At 37.0% G+C, this 19,766-nt stretch overlaps 1 pseudogene; it reads left to right on the top strand.

The window, feature by feature from the left end:
• The first annotated feature begins 1,602 nt into the window (after positions 1-1,602).
• Positions 1,603-2,553, top strand: LOC145518953 (sodium/potassium-transporting ATPase subunit beta-3 pseudogene; annotated as a pseudogene).
• Positions 2,554-19,766: the final 17,213 nt, after the last annotated feature.

The following is a 19,766-nucleotide window of genomic DNA, read 5'->3' as shown; positions in this document are numbered from 1 at the left end:
TACAAAATATTTTCTTGATTTTTAATTGTATTAATCTTGCTTTTGGTTTTTATACTAATTTTATTTTATTTTAAATAAAAATCATTAAATTTTATAAATTAATATTATATTTAGCAATTGTGATGAAGTTTCATCAGTTTTTAGTTTCAAATTCTGATGCATTTTTAAGACTTTTATAAAAGATAAGTTTTAAGCAAAATTGGGAGGATGATAATGAAATTTCCCATATAATTTCTGCACCTACATACATATTCTCCTCAATTATCAACATCACTCACCTCAGTGCTAATTTTTACTAAGGATGAACCTACATTGATATATCATTATCATCCAAAAAACATTAGGATTCACTCTCCATGTTGTAAAATCTATCATACATCAACATTCACTGCTTAGATAAATGTATAAGGACATATATCCATCATGATAATATGAGAGAGCATTTTCACTGTATTAAATATCTTTTGTGCTCTACCAGTTAATTTCCCCACTCCTCCAACCATACCAGCCATTGGTCTTTTTATTATCTCCAAGCTTTGCCCTTTCCAGTGTCATACATTCGGTATCAAACCAATGTAGCTTTTTTAGGTTGGCTTCTTTCACGAAGTAATATACATTTAAGATTTCTCCATGTTGTTCCATAACTTCATAGCTTATTTATTTTTAGTGCTTCATAATATTCGATTGTCTGGATAGACCACAGTTTATACACTCAACTACTGATGGACATCTTGGTTGTTTCCAAGTTTTGAGAGTTACAAGTAAGGCTGCTATAAATATCCACATGCATGTTTTTGAATAGACATAATTTGTAACTCCTTTGAATACATATGAAGGAGCTTGACTGCTCACTAATGTGACAAGAGTATGCTTAGTTCATTCAGATGTGTCTTCTGTAAATATTTTCTCAAGTCTTGACTTGTCTTTTGATATTGTCTTTCACAGGTTAGAAGTTTTTAATTTCAATGAAGTAAATCTTATTATTTCTTTCATGGATGGTGCCTTTGATTCTATATCTAAAAAAGAATTGTCAGAACTTCCCTGGAGAGAGCCCTTTATACAGCAAGGAGATCAAACCCGTTAATCCTAAAGGAAATCAACCCTGAATATTCATTGGGAGGACAGATGCTGAAGCTGAAATTCCAATACTTTGGTCACCTGATTCCTAGAGCCAATTCATTGGAAAAGACCCTGATATTGGGAAAGATTGAGGGCAGGAAAAGGGGACGATAAGAGAATGTGATGCTCGGATGGTATCACTGACTCAGTGGACATGAATTTGAGCAAACTTTGGGTTAGAGTGAAAGACAGGGAAGCCTGGCAAGCTGCAGTCCACAGGGCTGCAAAAAGTCAGACACGCCTTAGCGACTGAAAAACCACCACCAGTGGTTAAGAATACACTTTCCTAGAGGGGTGGGATGGGGAGGGAGACGGGAGGGAGGTTCAAAAGGGAGGGGATCTATGTATACCTATGGCTGATTCATGTTGAGGTTTGACAGAAAACAATGAAGTTTTGTAAAGCACTATCCTTCAATTAAAAAAAAAAAAAGAATACACTTTCCTGCTTGAGCGCTCACTGCCTTGAGGAGGTTTCCTCGGCCTATGCGCGTTCAGTCAACGTCTCAGGGATGCTCTGCTCCAACGGGGATGCACCTCCGCCCTCCTTGCAGCTTCTGCCCTGCGGCTCCCCTCGCAGCAGGCACACACACGGTGAAGAAGAGGGACAAGAAGTCCTTCAACCAGAGCCTGGCCGAGTGGAAGCTGTTCATCTACAACGGGACCACCGGAGAGTTCCTGCGGCGCACCGCCAAGAGCTGGGGTTTGATCTTGCTCTTCTACCAGTCTTTTATGGGTTCCTGGCTGCACTCGTTTCATTCACGATGTGGGCCACGCTTCAGACTTTGAACGAAGATGGTTCCAAAATATCGTGACCAGATTCCTAGTCCAGGACTTATGGTTTTTCCAGTGCCAGCGTTGGATTTTTCATTCAGTCTGTTTGATTCAGAATCCTGTCAAGGGATGACCTTAAGAAATTTCTAAAGCCGTATGGCTTAAAAGAACAGAAGAATCTCACAGATTGTACCAATGGAAACTTTTTTGAGCAGAAGGGTCCAGAATACACAGCATGTCAGTTTCCTCTTGCCTTGAAACATACGGTGGTGTGGATGATCCCACGTTTGGCTACCAGTCAGGAAACCCTTGTATTCTTGTGAAAATGAGCAGAATAATTGTATTAAAGCCTCAAGGAGAACCAAGGATAGACTGTATTGCAAAACGTGAAAGCACAGCAGTTCTAGCAACTTACCCTCCCAATGTAAAGATAGATTTAAAATAGTTCCATATTATGGAAAACAAAACAAAGCAAGACTGCATGGGAGCTATGTGTAGCCACCAGTGGCTGTCCAGCTCAGCTTTGGTAGGGATGGCGATGTAAAAGAAGGAATAGTTGAGTGCAAGATAGATGGATCATCCAACCTACAAACCCAGAATGACCATGACAAACATGACAAGTTTTTAGGACGAGTTGCATTCAAGAGCACCAGGCATGCATAGTAGGAGTTAGGATGTCTCCACAGAGTAAACGTTGTGTTGTCTGTCTTCATTTGGTGTCAGCGGGACCTGCCATTCCAGAATTATGAGACCGCCTTGGGGAACGGTGGAGAGGTCCATGACACTGGGATAACATAGTGTGCTTCCAGATAACAGTGGTCCATGTCCTTTGAAGTAACTGCCTGTATCCTCTGCTGCTTTTTGAACCATGTACAGTCACCAGATAGGGACTGTGAACACCTGATTCTGAACATGTAGGTCGGGGGTCTTGTCCAATTTTTATGTGGTTTAATTGCCAAGTGTCTAAAACTTAATGTGCTGTGCTATGTAAATATTTGATAGATTTAACACTGGTTAACTGTCATATTTTGATGCCAGCAGAGTTTTAGGGGATAAAATGGTACCTGACCAACATCAAATGACTTTACAGATGCAAGAAATTCAGTGTGTGGAAAAGTTCTGTATGTGAGGAGGAAAAGGAAAAGGAAAATAAAAGTGGATTTGGAAAAAAAAAAAAAAAACACTTTCCAATGCAGGGAACACAGGTTAGGTCCCTGGCTGGGGAACTAAGATCCCACATGCTATGGGGTAACTAAGCCCCTGCCACAACTAGAAAGAGGCCAGCATGGTGCAGTGAAAGACAATGAAAGATCCTGCATGCTGCAACTAAGACCTGACACAGCCAAATAAATAAATACTAAAAAATAAATAAATAAAAATAAAAAGGCATCCCCATACCTAAAATCATGTAGGCTTTCTCTTGTTATTACTTCTAGGAGTTTTACAGTTTTGTATTTTACATTTAGATCTGTGCTCCCTTTTGAGTTAATTTGTGAAGGATATAAGATCTTTCTACATTCATTTTTGTCTAATGTGGATGGCCAGTTATTCCAGCACTATTTTTTGCAAAGATGAAGAGACTATCTCTGCTCCATTGCATTGCCTTTGCTACTTTACAAAAATCACTTCACTATATTTATGTGGATCTACTTCTGGGGTCTCTAGTTTGTGACACTGGCCTATTTTCCTGTTCTTTCATCAGTACTGTATTTAGTCATGTCTGACTCTTGGCGACCCCACGGACTGTAGCCCACCAGGCTCCTCTGTCCTTGGGGATTCTCCAGGCAAGAACACTGGAGTGAGTTGCCATGCCCTCCTCCAGGATATCTTCCCAATCCAGGGATCGAACTCACATCTCCCTCACTGGAGGTGGATTCTTTACTGTCTGAGCCACCAGGGAAGCCCTCATCAGTACTGCTGCTGCTGCTGCTAAGTCGCTTCAGTTGTGTCCGACTCTGTGTGACCCCATAGATGGCAGCCCACCAGCTCCCTCATCCCTGGGATTCTCCAGGCAAGAACACTGGAGTGGGTTGCCAGTTCCTTCTTCAATGCATGCAAGTGAAAAGGGAAAGTGAAGTCGCTCATTCGTGTCCGACTCTTCGAGACCTCATCAGTACTACATCATCTTAATTACTATAGCTTTGTAGTAGGTCTTGAAATATGGTTGCATCTGTCCTGCAATTCCATTCTTCTCCTTCTAACATAGTATTGGCTATTCAGGGTCTTTTACTTCTCCATGTTAACTTTAGAATCAGTTTATCAATATCCATAAAATGACTTACTGGACCTGGTGGATTTATACTGTGGCTGATCAAGTCTAAAAATAATAAAAAAGTTAATTCTCTTCTCGTTCTAACAGATATTACAGCATTCTCTTACAGCATTTTTTTTTTTTTGGTTTAAAATATTCATAGGGCTTAACTAAAAACAATAGCAGTAGTGGCAGACATGCTTTTATAAATTATTTTTTTCAAGTTTAAGAGAAATGCATTTTAGTAACTCCATGAATTTTGATGATTGTTTTCAGTGTGTGTAATATAGGCATCCTAAGGTATCAACAGAATATTCCTTTGCATTCCTTCTGATCGAATATATTTTTAAAGTAACGAGTATGAGATGAAATTTATCAAGATATTTTCTTCATGTTTTGAATTATTATCACTCCAATATTTCATGAATGTACAACATATATAACGGGGTGCAAGTGGTTAATAGAACAGTCCAAAATTTTTAAAGTGCATGAAAAGATTTTCCATTATCTGTTATCTTCTTTTGTCAGCCCCTCAAACATGCACACAGTATCCTGGGATGACATTTTTTTTTAATGCCTTCTATTTCTAAAGAGCTTTCACACAGATTTTTGTGTCAGTTTTCCAGATTCACATATTTCTCTGTCATCTCAAGCCTGAAGTATCCCCATTTTGGGGGGAAGCCAGCAACTCATACTAGTTATTCTTTTTTTTTCCACCCACATGGAAATTTATTATATCATAAATTTGACATTTCAGATCTGTGGGATAAATATTAGTTATTCAGAAATTCATGTTGTGCAATAGCTTCTGCATATAAGAAATGAAGTTTAGATTTTGACTTTGGATACATAGAAGTTAATTGAAATTACAAAGCTAATAATAATAAATAGAAAAAATAAAAAATTACTGGAAAAATGTGTTGTTGAACACACCCAGATTAACTATATCAATACAAAAAGCAGCAGTATAGAACAAAGGACTTAAATATTCAAAGGTTTAAAAATCAATATTGGAAGAAATAATTTGCAACATATACAGTACTGAGAAAGGATTATTATCTAGGCCAAAGGTAAAAAAAGGAAAATATATCATGAGTCATTTATTAGTAAATAAAATAAATAACAGAATTAAATTCCCAATAGCTACAGATTATAGAAGTATTTGATAGCCTTTTAAACAAGCATGCTTAATTTATTTAAAACAAAGAAATTAATTAAACATATAAGAAAATCAAACATAGAAACCAAAAGAGAAAATATCATTTTAAATTTATTTGTGATATATCTAAGCGTGTTATAGAGTAAAACTTATAAGCTTATTACATTTAAATCAGTAAATTCAATTCAGGTGAAAAAAATAAAAAGACCTGAGATTCTGATACATGTTACAATACAAAGAAAAATAGAAAAGAGACTATAATGAACTAGGGGATAGCCTAGCAGGTGTTATTGAAAGCAGGAGGAAATAGAAAGACTGGAGAGAAGGCAAAGGAATAATTTGTTGAAAGAAATGACTTCTCAGATTCAAAAGGCACAAGAATTCAATAAGATAAATCTTCATGTGGGCTTATCTTAGTGAAACTGCAGGTAACTAAATACAATGAGAAGTTTTTAAAAGCTATTAGATCCTGGTATATCAATATGTAGACTAGCTTTTGAAACATTAACATAATCTGAGGGATTGATGAGGAAAGAAATTGGTTACCTATTGTACAGCGTCCAAATCTGTGCTGCCCTGGAGTAGATTATTTTAGGACTGCACACACCATTTTTAAAATGTGTGAGCTCTAGGACTCTGCTGTGTTCTACTCAGTCTGTATGGGTCCAACTCTCTGCGGCCTCATGGACTGTAGCCCATTGTCCTACAATCCATGGCTCCCCCGTCCATGAAATTTTCCAGACAAGAATACTGTAGTGGGTTGCCGTTTCCTACTCCAAGGGATCTTCTCAATTCAGGGATCAAACCCACATCAGGTGGATTCTTTTTTTTTTTATATAAATTTATTTATTTTAGTTGGGGGCTAATTACTTTACAATATTGTAGTGGTTTTTGCCATACACTGACATGAGTCAGCCATGGGTTTACATGTGTTCCCCTTCCTGGACCCCCCTCCCACCTCCCTCCCCATCCCATCCCTCTGGGTCATCCCATTGCCCCGGCCCTGAGCCCTTGTCTCATGCATCGAACATGGAATGGTGTTCTGTTTCACATATGATAATATACATGTTTCAATGCTATTCTCCCAGAACGTCCCACCCTCACCTTCTCCCTCAGAGTCCATAAGACTGTTCTATGCATCTGTGTCTCTTATTCTGTCTCGCATATAGGGTTATCGTTACCATCTTTCAAATTCCATATATATGCATTAGTATACTGTATTGGTGTTTTTCTTTCTGGTTTACTTCACTCTGTATAATGGGCTCCAGTTTCATCCATCTCAGTAGAACCGATTCAAATGTATTTTTTTTAATGGCTGAGTAATCAGGTGGATTCTTTACCTGCTGAGCCATTGGGGAAACAATTTCAAAATTAAACTTTAAAAAAATGAACAAGAGTGTAGAAAGTTTAAACCAGTATGTGAATGGATGGGAAACTAAAGAAACATCCAAATTCCAAAGATATCAGGGAGAAAAAAAGCATAAATGGCTGAGTAGAGGAAGACACAAATTATGACAATAGAAATTAGTATTTAATACACTGAAAAGTATAATCAGTAAAGTGGTCTAAATTGCCCCGTAGGAGGTAGAGGTATTTTTAAAATATTATACCAGGAAAATTCTAAGTAAAGGACATTTGTCATTGTTCTAATATCATTAGAAAAAGCAATTTTAAATAAAACATCTATTAAAAGATAAACTGAAGCACATTAGAATTCCTAGGATTTTATTTGAGCAAATATAATTCCAACTAGGCAAAGCAAACTGAAATTGGTTAGGAGAACTCCACAGACTGAAACGAGATGAAAGTCTTTTACAAAGGCTAGAAGGCAAAGCAAACATTAATAAATTATTTGATTCACTACTGCTTAAGCAGTTGCCTTATTTAGGAAAGCCTAGTTGGCTGTCTGTACTAGTCACTCTTAAGTTTTGTTCCCTGGGATTTGAGTGTATTGACTCTAGCTTAGTTTACATAAGCTACCAAAGGATTGGAACCACTTCGGTCTAATGGTCGCTTTGCTTAATTGTATTCCTACATATCAGTAATACACAATTAAAATGTGTACTGAAAAATTCCATTTCAAATAATATTTATAAATATTTCTAATGTAAACTGAGAAATCTGTATGCAGTTCAAGAAGCAACAGTTAGAACCGTACATGGAACAACAGACTGGTTCCAAATTGGACAAGGGTGCATATTGTCACCTCGTTTATTTAACTTATATGCAGAGTACATCACGTGAAATGCTGAGCTGGATGAATCACAAGCTGAAATCAAGATTACTGGGAGAAATATCAATAATCTCAGATATGCAGATGACATCACCTTTATGGCAGAAAGCAAAGAGGAACTGAAGAGCCTCTTGATGAAAGTAAAAGAAGAGAGTGAAAAAGCTGGCCTAAAACTCAACATTCAAAAAAAACTAAGATCATGGCATCTGGTCCCATCACTTCATGGCAAATAGATGGGGAAACAATGGAAACACTGAGAGATTTTATTTTCTTGGGCTCCAAAATCACTGCAGATGGTGACTGCAGCCATGAAATTAAAAGATGCTTGTTCCTTGGAAGAAAAGATATGACCAACCTATACAGCATGTTAAAAAACATAGATATTACTTTGCCAACAAAGATCCATCTAGTCAAAGCTATGATTTTTCCAGTAGTCATGTATGGATGTGAGAGTTGGACCGTAAAGAAAGCTGAGCACTAAAGAATTGATGCTTTTGAACTGTGGTGTTGGAGATGACTCTTCAGAGACCCTTGGACTGCAAGAAGATCAAAGCAGTCAATCATAATAGGAAATCAATCCTAAATAATCATTGGCAGGACTAATACTGAAGCTGAAGCTGCAATACTTTGGCCATCTGATGAGAAGAACTGACTCATTGGAAAAGACCCAGATGCTGAGAAAGATTGAAGGCAGGAGGAGAAGGGGATGACAGAGAATGAGATGGTTGGATGGCATCTCTGACTCAATGGATATGAGTTTGAACGAGCTCCAGGAGTTGGTGATGGACAGGGAGTCCTGGTGTGCTGCAGTCCATGGGGTCGCAGAGAGTCGGACATGATTGAGCAACTGAACAGAAGTAATGCAAGCTTGTTGACAAAATAAGATAGGAACAGGGTATTAACAGTCTTTACAGATAGAAGAACTATTTTGTGTACATGCAGACACTGGCAATCTAGAAGAGATAATATGTAACTAGAATTTACATGCATAGTGAGTCAATAAAATTTATTCCAAAACAGAAAACTATGTCAGTTTAGAAATTAGAAATTTGGATGAGTCCGGTAATGATTGGCTTGTTATATCAAGTTACCAGAAATGGACCTTATTTTCTTTTCAGTACTGAATGAAATGGAACTTCAGCAACTTGGAAGACTGATTTAATACTTTCCAAGCTATGTTTTAGGAAGAAGAGAATTCTAGTAGATGGATTGAAGCAGGGCTAGCCTGATGATAGGGAGCCCTTTTAAGTATATCTTTCTTCTCTATCATTTTAAATTTATTAGACATTAAAATCATTTTCCAGTGAAATGACTTTTGTAATCTATAACCATTCAAGCCGTGTTACTCTTGGAATATGCATTATGACAGAGTTTTTCTTTAGCATATTTATTTCTTTTGTAGCCTATAAACTTCTTCATATATCTTCTTAAAATGGCAATCACCACTAAGAATATTCTTTCATACCTTATTAATATTGCAATAACCATTAAGACTATGCAACATATATTTCAGTAATATAGCAATAACCATTAGCTTTTTAATGCTAATAAAATGTGTAAACATGTCACTGTAATATACACTGCTAAGTTCATACACATTCATTGGTTGATGACTCTAATAGTATAATGGAAAAGGAGATAAGTCATAAAGAGAAAGGCATGACCTTTGGAGTCAGGCCCAAACTTAATTCCTGACTCTACAGTTCTGTAATTGAGAACCTTTTTTTTTTTTCTTAGATTTATTGATTAATCTCTTTACCACTGTGGATGGTGATGCCAACCACTCAGCGTGTTGGGAGGACTAAATGAGATGACATATGTGAAATTCCGAGCCCAGTTAAGTATGATAGCAAAGCCTCTGCTTCTGTTCGTGTGTGTGTGTGTGTCTCACAGAGGGAGCAGAAAATTTCTTCAAGCTGGATAATGAAAAATATTAAAATAAGAACTAAAAAAATTAATTATTCATGTCTAATATATTCAAATAATTGAAAGCATACCAATGATTGACTAAAGGTTTTAGCAGTTCTTATAAGTCTTCATTAATATCCTCATGTGTTAAATGAAGTTCCTGAAAATAAAGTCTGCAATCTGATACAAATACTGAGAGAAGTTATCATTTTCATGCCTATATTACTCACGTGGTAATATACAATCAATAAAGTATGTATCCACTTTCTTGTAACACCTGTTTTTATGGAAAATGTGGTATTTATCTTTAGAATCACCTTTGTTTTCACAGGAACTTTAAGAGGATGCATGCTGTAACTCTTTTAAAAGAGGATTATTAAGCCTGTGTGTGTGCATGTGTGTTGCCAGTAGGAAGATAGGAAGAATAAAGTTTGAATACAAGAAGACCATTGCAATTGACAAATAAGAAGGTAGCATGGAATGATGGTAATGGAGATAAGGGTAATAACTAAAGCTACTGACTTATTGTTCTAAGTAAGGGCTCCAGGTTAAGAGGAGCAGTGGGAACTGAAATGTTCCCCAAGCTCATTCCTGCATATTGCTGTCAGACCCTGTTATATGTAGCCTCCCCTTCCTGCTAATCAGAATTTGTCACCCCTCCATTGGAAGGACTGAAGCTGAAGCTCCGATACTTTGGTCACCTGATGCGAACAGTCGACTCACTAGAAAAGACCCTGATGCAGGGAAAAATTGAAGGCAGAAGGAGAAAAGGGCAACAGAAGATGAGATGGGTGGACAGCATCACCGATGCAATGGCCGTGAACTTGGGCAAACTCCCAGAGGTGTGAGGGACACAGAGGCCTGGCATGCTGCCATCCCAGGGGTCGCAAAGAGTCAGACATGACTGGGCGGCTGAACAACAACAAATGACAGTGACTCCTATTTTTACCTACTGTCCCTGCACACAGGGAGTCCAGCATGTTCAAGCAGCAGCCTAAGTTTATAGTCTAATGAGACCTTGCTCCTTTCCTCAGAGAAGGCAATGGCAACCCACTCCAGTACTCTTGTCTGGAAAATCCCATGGACGGAGGAGCCTGGTAGGCTACCATCTATGGGGTCGCACAGAGTCCGACACGATTGAAGCGACTTAGCAGCAGCAGCAGCAGCAACTCCTTTCCTAACGTCATGCCCTTTTTTGGGGACCCGAGACTCCAACCTCATGGAGAAGACAATTCCAGCTACACAGAGCACAATACATGCCAGAGTTTTGGTGAATGGAACCACTACTGTTTCTCCCCTTTGTTTCTAGGATCCAAGCATTCTTCCTGCTGATAACACATTAAGTTCTCAAATTCAGTGCATTCACTACATCCTAAAGGATGGTAGCACATCTTTCCATGCATGCATGCATGCTAAGTTGCGTCAGTCGTGTCTGACTCTTTGCGACCCCGTGGACTGTAGCCCACCAGGTTCCTCTGTCCATGGGATTCTCCAAGCAAGAATGCTGGAGTGGGTTGCCATTCCCTTCTCCAGGGGATCTTCCCAACCCAGGGATCACCTGGGTTGATGATCTTACATGTGCATGGGCAGGTGGGTTCTTACCACTAGCGCCACCTAGGAAGACAGCATCTTTCTATAGTATGAAGTTTTAACTTTAGAAGGTTGCCCTAGTACTCTATGAGGCAGGCTTCTTATGAACAGTTCTACGTATATATTGACCAGCGGAGGCAATTTCCATCACTTCTTTGCTGTCAAGTAGTCCCTCATCTCAGATGCTACAGTGTGTTGAATTATATGAGCATGAATCAGGCAATTGCTAAGCCCCTAAGTAGTCAACCATTGCAGGCTCTGCAAGCAAGATACACAAAACATAAGTTTGTAAGGATAAACCTTTGGCTTGTCAAGGTCAGACGGAGCTCAAAGCAGTCAACTTGCAGAAAGTGGCTGGTTGGTCTCTCCTGTTTTAAAGAGGTACTGCTTTCATATTTGGAGTTTTTATTTATCTCCCAGTGATGGTATGTACATGTACCCTCAAATAAACATTTTCCTCAATTAGTTTTAGCCTAATAAATTCAGCAGTGCTAAAAAATAACTTAGTAAAATGTTATTGGAGATGTGTGTCCATATCAGCCCTTTGAGATAAAGAGGCTTCAAAAATAAAAGTGCAGTCTCTTGGAAATAAACCACTTTTAAAGTGTTAGTCTTTTCTGTTTTTTTCGCTCAATATTTTATCTAAGCCAAATTATCCATAACCTTTTTTTATTTTGCACAAAATAGTCTTTGTCAGTGCTTATTAAGTAAAGAACTGTGACCTACAATATAAAATCATGCTGGGATCTTCACATTAAATCACTCTTAAAAATTGCATTTGCTTTCATTCTAAAGGCAACAACTCCAAATTCAAAAAGATAAAAAGGCATATTTAGAAAATTGAATATTATGGGTTTCAACTGAATATAAATGCTATCATATATTTTACATATATCAATGTTTTTTACAATTGTGACTTATTTAATTTTCAGTACATTTATTAAATTATACAGAGTCTACAGAAAAAAAAAATGTATATCTTTTTTCAGGTTTCACAAAGTAAGCCCACCATTGTAAACAGAACTCAGACATAAAAACATTTCTAGTCTTCCAGGGACTCTTACTTCCTCATCATGGTCACTCCCTAGCTCAACAGATTCTGTCTTAAACAATATTGTTTAGTCTTGCATGGCTTTTCAGTTTCATATAAATGAAATAGTTCATGATATAGTCTTTTGTGCAGGTTGTTTACTCAACATTATGCCTGTGAGATTTATCCAAGTCGTTGTGTATAGTCATATGTTATTTACTTGCATCTCTGGTAGGTATTCAGTTATGTAAATAACTACAGTTTATTTATCCATTCAATAGTTATGGACATATATTAACTTCCTGTTGGAGCAATCAAAAATAAGTTCCTGTGACACATAGGTTCAAGTTTTTAGTGAACACATATTTAAATCTGGGGATATAAGCCGAGAATTAGAGTTACTGGATTGATACATTCAGCTTTATTAGATACTGCCTATGGAGATTTATGAGATTTATAACTATAAAGATTTATCACGTATTTTTTAAACTTTTCAAAAAAGTGATTTTTTCCCACTATATGTTTTTATTTATTTGATGAGTTTTTAAAATCTTATTTATTTTTCTTCTACTGCTTTTATGAGAATAGAATGTTAGATCACTGATTTTTCATTTTCCCGCTCTTTTAATGTATGCATTTATAACAATAAGCTTCTAGTTAAGCACTACTTTACTTGCCTCTTCAAATTTTTTTGTGACCCCATGGACTGTAGCCCACTAGGCTCCCCTGTCCATGGAATTCTTCAACCAAGAATACTAGTGCGGGTTGCCATGCCCTCCTCCAGTGGGTCTTCCTGACCAGGGATCAAACCTGGGTCTCCTGCATTGCAGACAGATTCTCTACCTCCTGAACCACAGGGGAGCACCCAGGCTGCTCTTTCACCCCACAGTGTGCTGTGTCTGCTCCTGACGGAGCATTTGCTTCTACTGTTTCCTCTCCCTAGAATGCTGGCTGAATCCCATCCCTGCTCAAAATCCAGCCTCTATCAAAGGCCTGAAGGACACCAACCTTTCCCTTCCATAACTGATAATTCTGATCACACACTGCCATGTACTGTGTTTTTTGTGTCCATTACTCACTCATGCAAGAATATTTTCTTCCATATATATATGAATAACGTTACATCCAGGAATATACTCATAAAAGCACTCAAAATACTTTGTAAATGACTTAAATTTTACAAAGTAACAAAGAAAATGAATCTACATTCTCTTTCAGGCTGTTGCAGGTACACTAACTCATGTTTAAAAAGCAGTATTAACAGGACAGGTGATCTGAGAATAATTTCTCTGCATTTTACTGATGAAAACACTGTCTGGCTGGAATAAAAGGAGCAGTGAAGGGAGTTCTCTGCGGGTGAACTGAAGCTGCCCCACCCAACCCTGGCAGAAGCTTATGGTTCCACCCTAACTCCTAAGCTGGGAAGAGACTTTTAAATTGGCCTCTCCAGAGCTCAAGGAGCCAGGCCCTGGACTGGAGACCAGAGGGGCTCTCTCAGAGAGGATGGATTCCCTATCTATCCTTCCCACGGCACAAGGAAGAACTGCTCCTAGACCTCGAACATGCGTGGAGTCCCTGGATTTCCAGCCTCCCCTCCTCCCATCACCAGTGTATACTGATCTTCTTACCTTCAGGGTAAGAAATATTTCTACCTTCAATTAAGACATCAGGGCCAGGAGCTGGTTGAAAGATTACTTGGTAATAGATCATGTTTGGAAATAGATCAACATGTAACATAACGGTAAATGCCACCTTACTTGGAATTGATTTACAAGAAGATTTAGTGACATATGTTCACACTTAATTCAGTCATATAGAATAATTTTTTAAAGGTTGAAACTTTATGAGAGAACTCTCCAAATTTGAAATTAATTAGCATTTGGTTTGCTGTAATGAATATTAAGCTAATCCAATTTTTAATAAAATAATAGACGATAATTATATTCTGTAAGCACAAGAATATTCTGTAGTCTTTTTAGACTACTGATAATTTTTTTTTTTTAATGGAAGAGTACTGGAATTTATTGAGAAAAACAGACTGTAATTTTTAAAAATAACCCACTTTGCTTACTTCTAGTTTGAATCAGAATCTATAATTATTTCACAGACCACTGAGAGTGTTATATGATGGACATTTTTGTGTATGGGAAGGAATTTGACAAGTTTAAATTCCATACAGTTACCATTCACAAAATGCTTTCAGACTGCTGTGATGATACTAATACACAATATTGTCAAGGTGAATATGATCTTTGACATTCATATTTAGGTTTCACATGTTGAAATTAATTTATTAGTCTAAGAGAATTTGGGATTTTTTTTGTTTTGTTCCTGTCTTATATTTTAAAAAATATAGATAAACATTAAACGTATAATTTATACTGGGTCAGCTCTGGTTGACAAATAGCAAATGTGATTAGTGGACAAGGGAAAACATTTTAATACTTAAAGGAATAAATTCTGCTCAAACGGCATCTTTTCTTCAGTAGTATGTATTAACTTTCATTCAAATATATAACAAATACTCAGTGTTTCATTATTCGTTTCCCAAGTCTTCAATTTTTGACACTTAACTATAATTTTTTCATCCAGTTTTGTATGAGAATGGCAATGGAGTTAGGTTAATACAGTGATTCAAGACAAATGCCAAGTGTGTGTCTTATGAGACTGGAGAGGCTCACAGAAGCTCGGAGCATGGTGATATATGTGAGTGTGGCACCAAAGTTCTACAGATGGATTCAGATATATAGAGTTAGGCACTTAAAGCAATTGCTTTCAGTCATCTCAGTGATAAGCAGTCACAGATGAGATGTGTGCATTTGAGATGAAAGAGCTGGGTGTAAATTTAAATCAAATCCAAAGCCTGACATTTACCTCATTTTGGTTGGAGAGGAAAGGAATATATTCGAGGCTGAGAAACAAATTTAAATACTCAAGATGAGTTGAACAGAGTTAAAAATTCTGTGAGAGAATCTTCACTTAGATTTACTGTAGAAAAATAGTTGATGACTGCCTCATATATTTGTAGTTAGTTAAATAGAAGACTTCTTTGATTATGGACTGATGGAAGATTAACATGTGAAGATAAAGGCCAAATTGCTTGATTAATTATAAGGGAAAATCAAGAAGGGGATCCATGATCATAAAGAAGTATGCATATTGTTCTAGATCTATTCAATATAAATCACACAACACATAGAGTAGATAGAACCCTGTGATAATTAAAAACAAAAAACTACTGAATCTTGCAAAACATAAGCTTCTGCTTATCATAAGCCACTGCAACTTTAGACTTTGCAAAAAATGTATTTTTAAATTATGAATGTTCCCCTTTCATATAAAATATCACCACTATCCTTTAGTTGGTATGTCAGAAAAAAAGCAGACCAATGAAACAGAAGAAATAATCAGACATACTATTATGTAACATTTTAGTTGGTTATTGAGAATCTTGAGGAATTTTCCCAAACCCAAAAGTGTGCATTAGAAATGATTACTCCATATTAGTTTCTAAAAATAATTTTAAACAATAAAAAAAAATAGGGTGGAGTTTTTCTTTTTTTTTTTTCAATTATGCACAACACCTAAGGAAAGACTTACAAGTAATATCGAACCAGCCTATTTCACAGGGCAGAAGGCTTTCATGTTCTGGACACTGACCTTCATGATAAATGTGGCTAGAGACAGAGGAGATGATAACGACCAACACTCAGCAGTAGTTTTGACTGTGGACTCTTCCTCAGTTGTTTGTTTGAAATGGGAAATTAGGGAGAATTTTTGGTTTAAGATGTTAAATGAAAAACAGTAGAGTCTGCAGCAATTCCAGAAAATGATCAATTTAATTTTTGCTAAGGTTTCATATAGTAAAGAACACCCCTCACCTAATTAGAAAAATATAGGTCTATCATCTCTGGCCATTGAAAAATATTTTCCTGTCAAAAGTAGATACTTTTGAAAAAAAAATTATTTTCTCATTGACCCAAAATACCAAAATACCTCTGATTTAGAAACAAGGACTTTTCTTACTCAAAGAAGATATTTTTGAAATATTTAATGTAACATTCTTCTAGTCACACTCAAAAGGCTATTGCTTCTGCTTTCTGTCATCAGGTTTGCAGGTCATAAATTCATCCTATATGTGTTCTACTTTTGTCATCCCTCAAAATGAATAATCACAAAAAGAATTTGTCATTACAGATGTAAAGAACTGTGAAGTGAATCTGCCACAGTCTCACAGATTCTAGCAGAAAACAGGTAACTCCTGGGCCACAAATAAGGGAGTTTATTATTCCCTAAACAATAGGCAGCCTGATTTTATATTTACATTGGCTTCTACTTGCCTCCCAAGTCCCGTTACAGCAACCTGGAAGTAGGCCCAGTTGTACACTGCACTTAGAGTGTATAAGTGGATCTGTACCCAAGCGGAGGAACTCCAAGGTTAAGAAAATACCCACTTTATGAGAGGGTTCCAGCGAAGTTGCCCAAACTTTGCCACAGATAGAGCCATTATCTTTATCAGACTCATCAGAAAACACATCTGCATTCTATCCACAAAGGATATTTCTATCTATTTCTATCTTCCAAGGCTCTTCACTGTACAAACATCCTTGAAAATAGAGCTGGCAACCAAAGCTATCACAGGACATATACACACACCATTGAGAATTGCATTTGAAATAAGCAAAATTCAAAATATTTGAGAATTAACTAAGAGATAAAACAGTAGAGAGAACTGCCTAGATAAAAATGTAAAATCAGATAGAAGAAGAAAGCTAATCCCACATGCACTGCATGTGCCAGTCAACACTGAGTGGTAGTCATTATCTAGCTCCTCAGTAATAGCTGTCTTCCTATGGCTTTTTTAAAGTTGTCTTGCTTTTTCTACACTTCCAGAGTATCCAAGGGAGTATTCTTCTCTGTTGATCTTTTATTTAATTCATTAGTCATACTAAAAGTATCAACAGACACCGTTTATCACCAATGAAATATTTTGTGACTAATACTTGCACACTAAATGGTGTAGATGTTGTAAACCAAAATAATACTAATCTCAATCATTTTTCAAAGGACCCAAATGGCAACCCACTCCAGTATTCCTGCCTGGAGAATCCCATGAACAGAGGAGTCTGGTGGTCTACAGTCCATGAGGTTGCAAAAGAGTCAGACATGACTGAGTGACTAATATTTATTTTCCTTAAAAAATAAAATAAAATACAGTTACAGGAAGATAGACATAAATATTAGAGAATATACACAGAATAAAATGAATTCAGATAAAATAGAAGCGACAGAAAATAAAGTCTCATTAAGTCATAAATTATTACTTTTTTTTTTCAGAGAATTTGTCTTTTACAATAATCCAAAACAAGGTTTTTTGTTTCAACTGGAGACACTACCTGTTTCTCTCAGCTTGAGTTTGCTATAGATTTGCAGCCCCAACTAAAATATATGGTCTCTTTAACCTTCATCAGCCTTATTGCAACTTTTCCCATGGTGCCCCAGAATAGATTTTCTAAAATTTACAGCCACTCTGTTCTTGGTGTATTGAAACTGGCACAGTGTACAATATCTCAAACAGTAATTCCTTTTACCTAACAGTAAGACCTAAAGTGAAACAAATACATTGTCCCAATCGAGCATGACCTCTTAGGCAGCTCATGACTAATTGAAAGTTCTTGCGGCTTTGTGTTTCTCCCACCATGGCCAGCGATTTGTAACAATATTCTTCTCAGTTTTATTTGTAACTGACTTTACAATAAACAAAAGAAAAACATTTGCTTTTTATGTCTTCAGAGATTCTGATGGAGATTTTATAATATTTCATTTATATGAACTTTTGGCACAAGTATAATTTGCCCTTAAATAGCAAGCTATCACATTCAGCAAATTCTACACACCACTCTCTTTCTCTAAGGGTGCTTGTTTGTTTATTTGTTTCCCCTTCGTAGTTAATTGATCTTTATGTTTTCTTGCTCTTTTGTCTCTTGACTGTCATCAGGAACGTTGAATACCTAAGTATTCTGTGTTTCAATTTCTGAAGATAAATATTGATATAGTTTTTGGTGGATTGATTTCTACATTGCTAAAATAACTATATTATCTACACGGTATGAATTCACAGGATAGTAGATCTTGTTTTCTGTTGCCTCAATCTGATTTTAAGGGACTTTACTAATAATCCCTGAAAACCTCTTACAGATGTATCAAATGTCTACATCTACACTGTTTTAGATTAAAGACAAAATAGAAAAATAAAGGAACCCAACTTATTATTCAGTAATTCTACTTGAAAACAATGTCAACAATATAGATGTTTTCCTTTTTGTCTTCTTCCCTGTTTTCTGCCTACTTCATTTTGTTTGATTTGTGTATTCTTCCTCAATAATTGATTTCAAAATATTGATTGATTACTTCCAATACATCAGACAATGTGATACATAATGAGCAGCCTATCTGGGCAATAAAGACATGATCCTTTCCTTCTTCTAGGTTACATTAGAGTGGAGGGGGAAAAAAATGACAAAATTAACAAATACAATGCAGGGAAGCATGTTCTAGAAGTTCTATAGCAGTGTGTACCAGTTTTCAAAAGGTCAGGAAAGAGAAGTCTAGACTAAGACCTGAAGACTGAAAAATTCAGTGTCCCGCTCACCTCTCTTTCTCCTTTATCATCACATAATCCTCCTTTTTAATATTATTAGCATTGACACAGTGTCTATAATTGAGTCTCTACAATGCAATTATGAGTGACAGATTTTATTTTCTTGGGCTCCAAAATCACTGTGGACAGTGACTACAACCATGAAATTTAAAAAAATGCTTGCTTCTTGGAAGTTTCAGTTCAGTTCAGTCTCTCAGTCATGTCTGATTTTTGTGACCCCACGGACTGTAGCACGCCAGGCCTCCCTGTCCATCACCAACTCCTGGAGTTTACTCAAACTCATGTCCATTGAGTCGGTGATGCCATCCAACCATCTCATCCTCTGTCATCCCCTTCTCCTCCTGCCCTCAATCTTTCCCAGCATCAGGGTCTTTTCCAATGAGTCAGCTCTTCGCATCAGGTGGCCAAAGTATTGGAATTTCAGCTTCAGCATCAGTTCTACCAATGAACACCCAGGACTGATCTCCTTTAGGATGGACTGGTTGGATCTCCTTGCAGTCCAAGGGACTCTCAAGAGTCTTCTCCAACACCACAGTTCAAAAGCATCAATTCTTCAGCATTCAGCTTTCTTTACAGTCCAACTTGAAGGTAACCTATGGCAAATCTAGACAGCATATTCAAAAACAGAAACATTACTTTGCCTACAAAGATCCATATAGTTAAAGCTATGGCTTTTCCAGTAGTCATGTACAGGTCTGAGAGTTGGACCATAAAGAAACCTGAGTGATGCTTTTGAATTGTAGTGCTGGAAAAGATTCTTACAATCCCTCGGACTGCAGGAGAGCAAACCATCAATCCTAAAGGAAACCAACCCTGAATATTCACTGTAAAGACTGATGCTGAAGCTCCAATACTTTGGCCACTTAATGTGAAGATCTGACTCATTGGATGAAACCCTAATGCTGAGAAAGATTGAGGGTGAAGGGAGAAGAGGGCAACAGAATATGAGATGGCTAGATAGTATTACTGACTCAATGTATGTAAATCTGGGCAAACTCCAGGAGATAGTGAAGAACAGGGAAGGTTGGTGTGCTACAGTCTATG

The sequence above is a fragment of the Giraffa tippelskirchi genome, chromosome 8, assembly GCF_054371585.1.
Source record: "Giraffa tippelskirchi isolate mGirTip1 chromosome 8, T2T-mGirTip1v1.2.pri, whole genome shotgun sequence".
Taxonomy (NCBI): Eukaryota; Metazoa; Chordata; class Mammalia; order Artiodactyla; family Giraffidae; genus Giraffa; species Giraffa tippelskirchi.
This window is presented reverse-complemented; position numbering and strand designations above follow the sequence as displayed.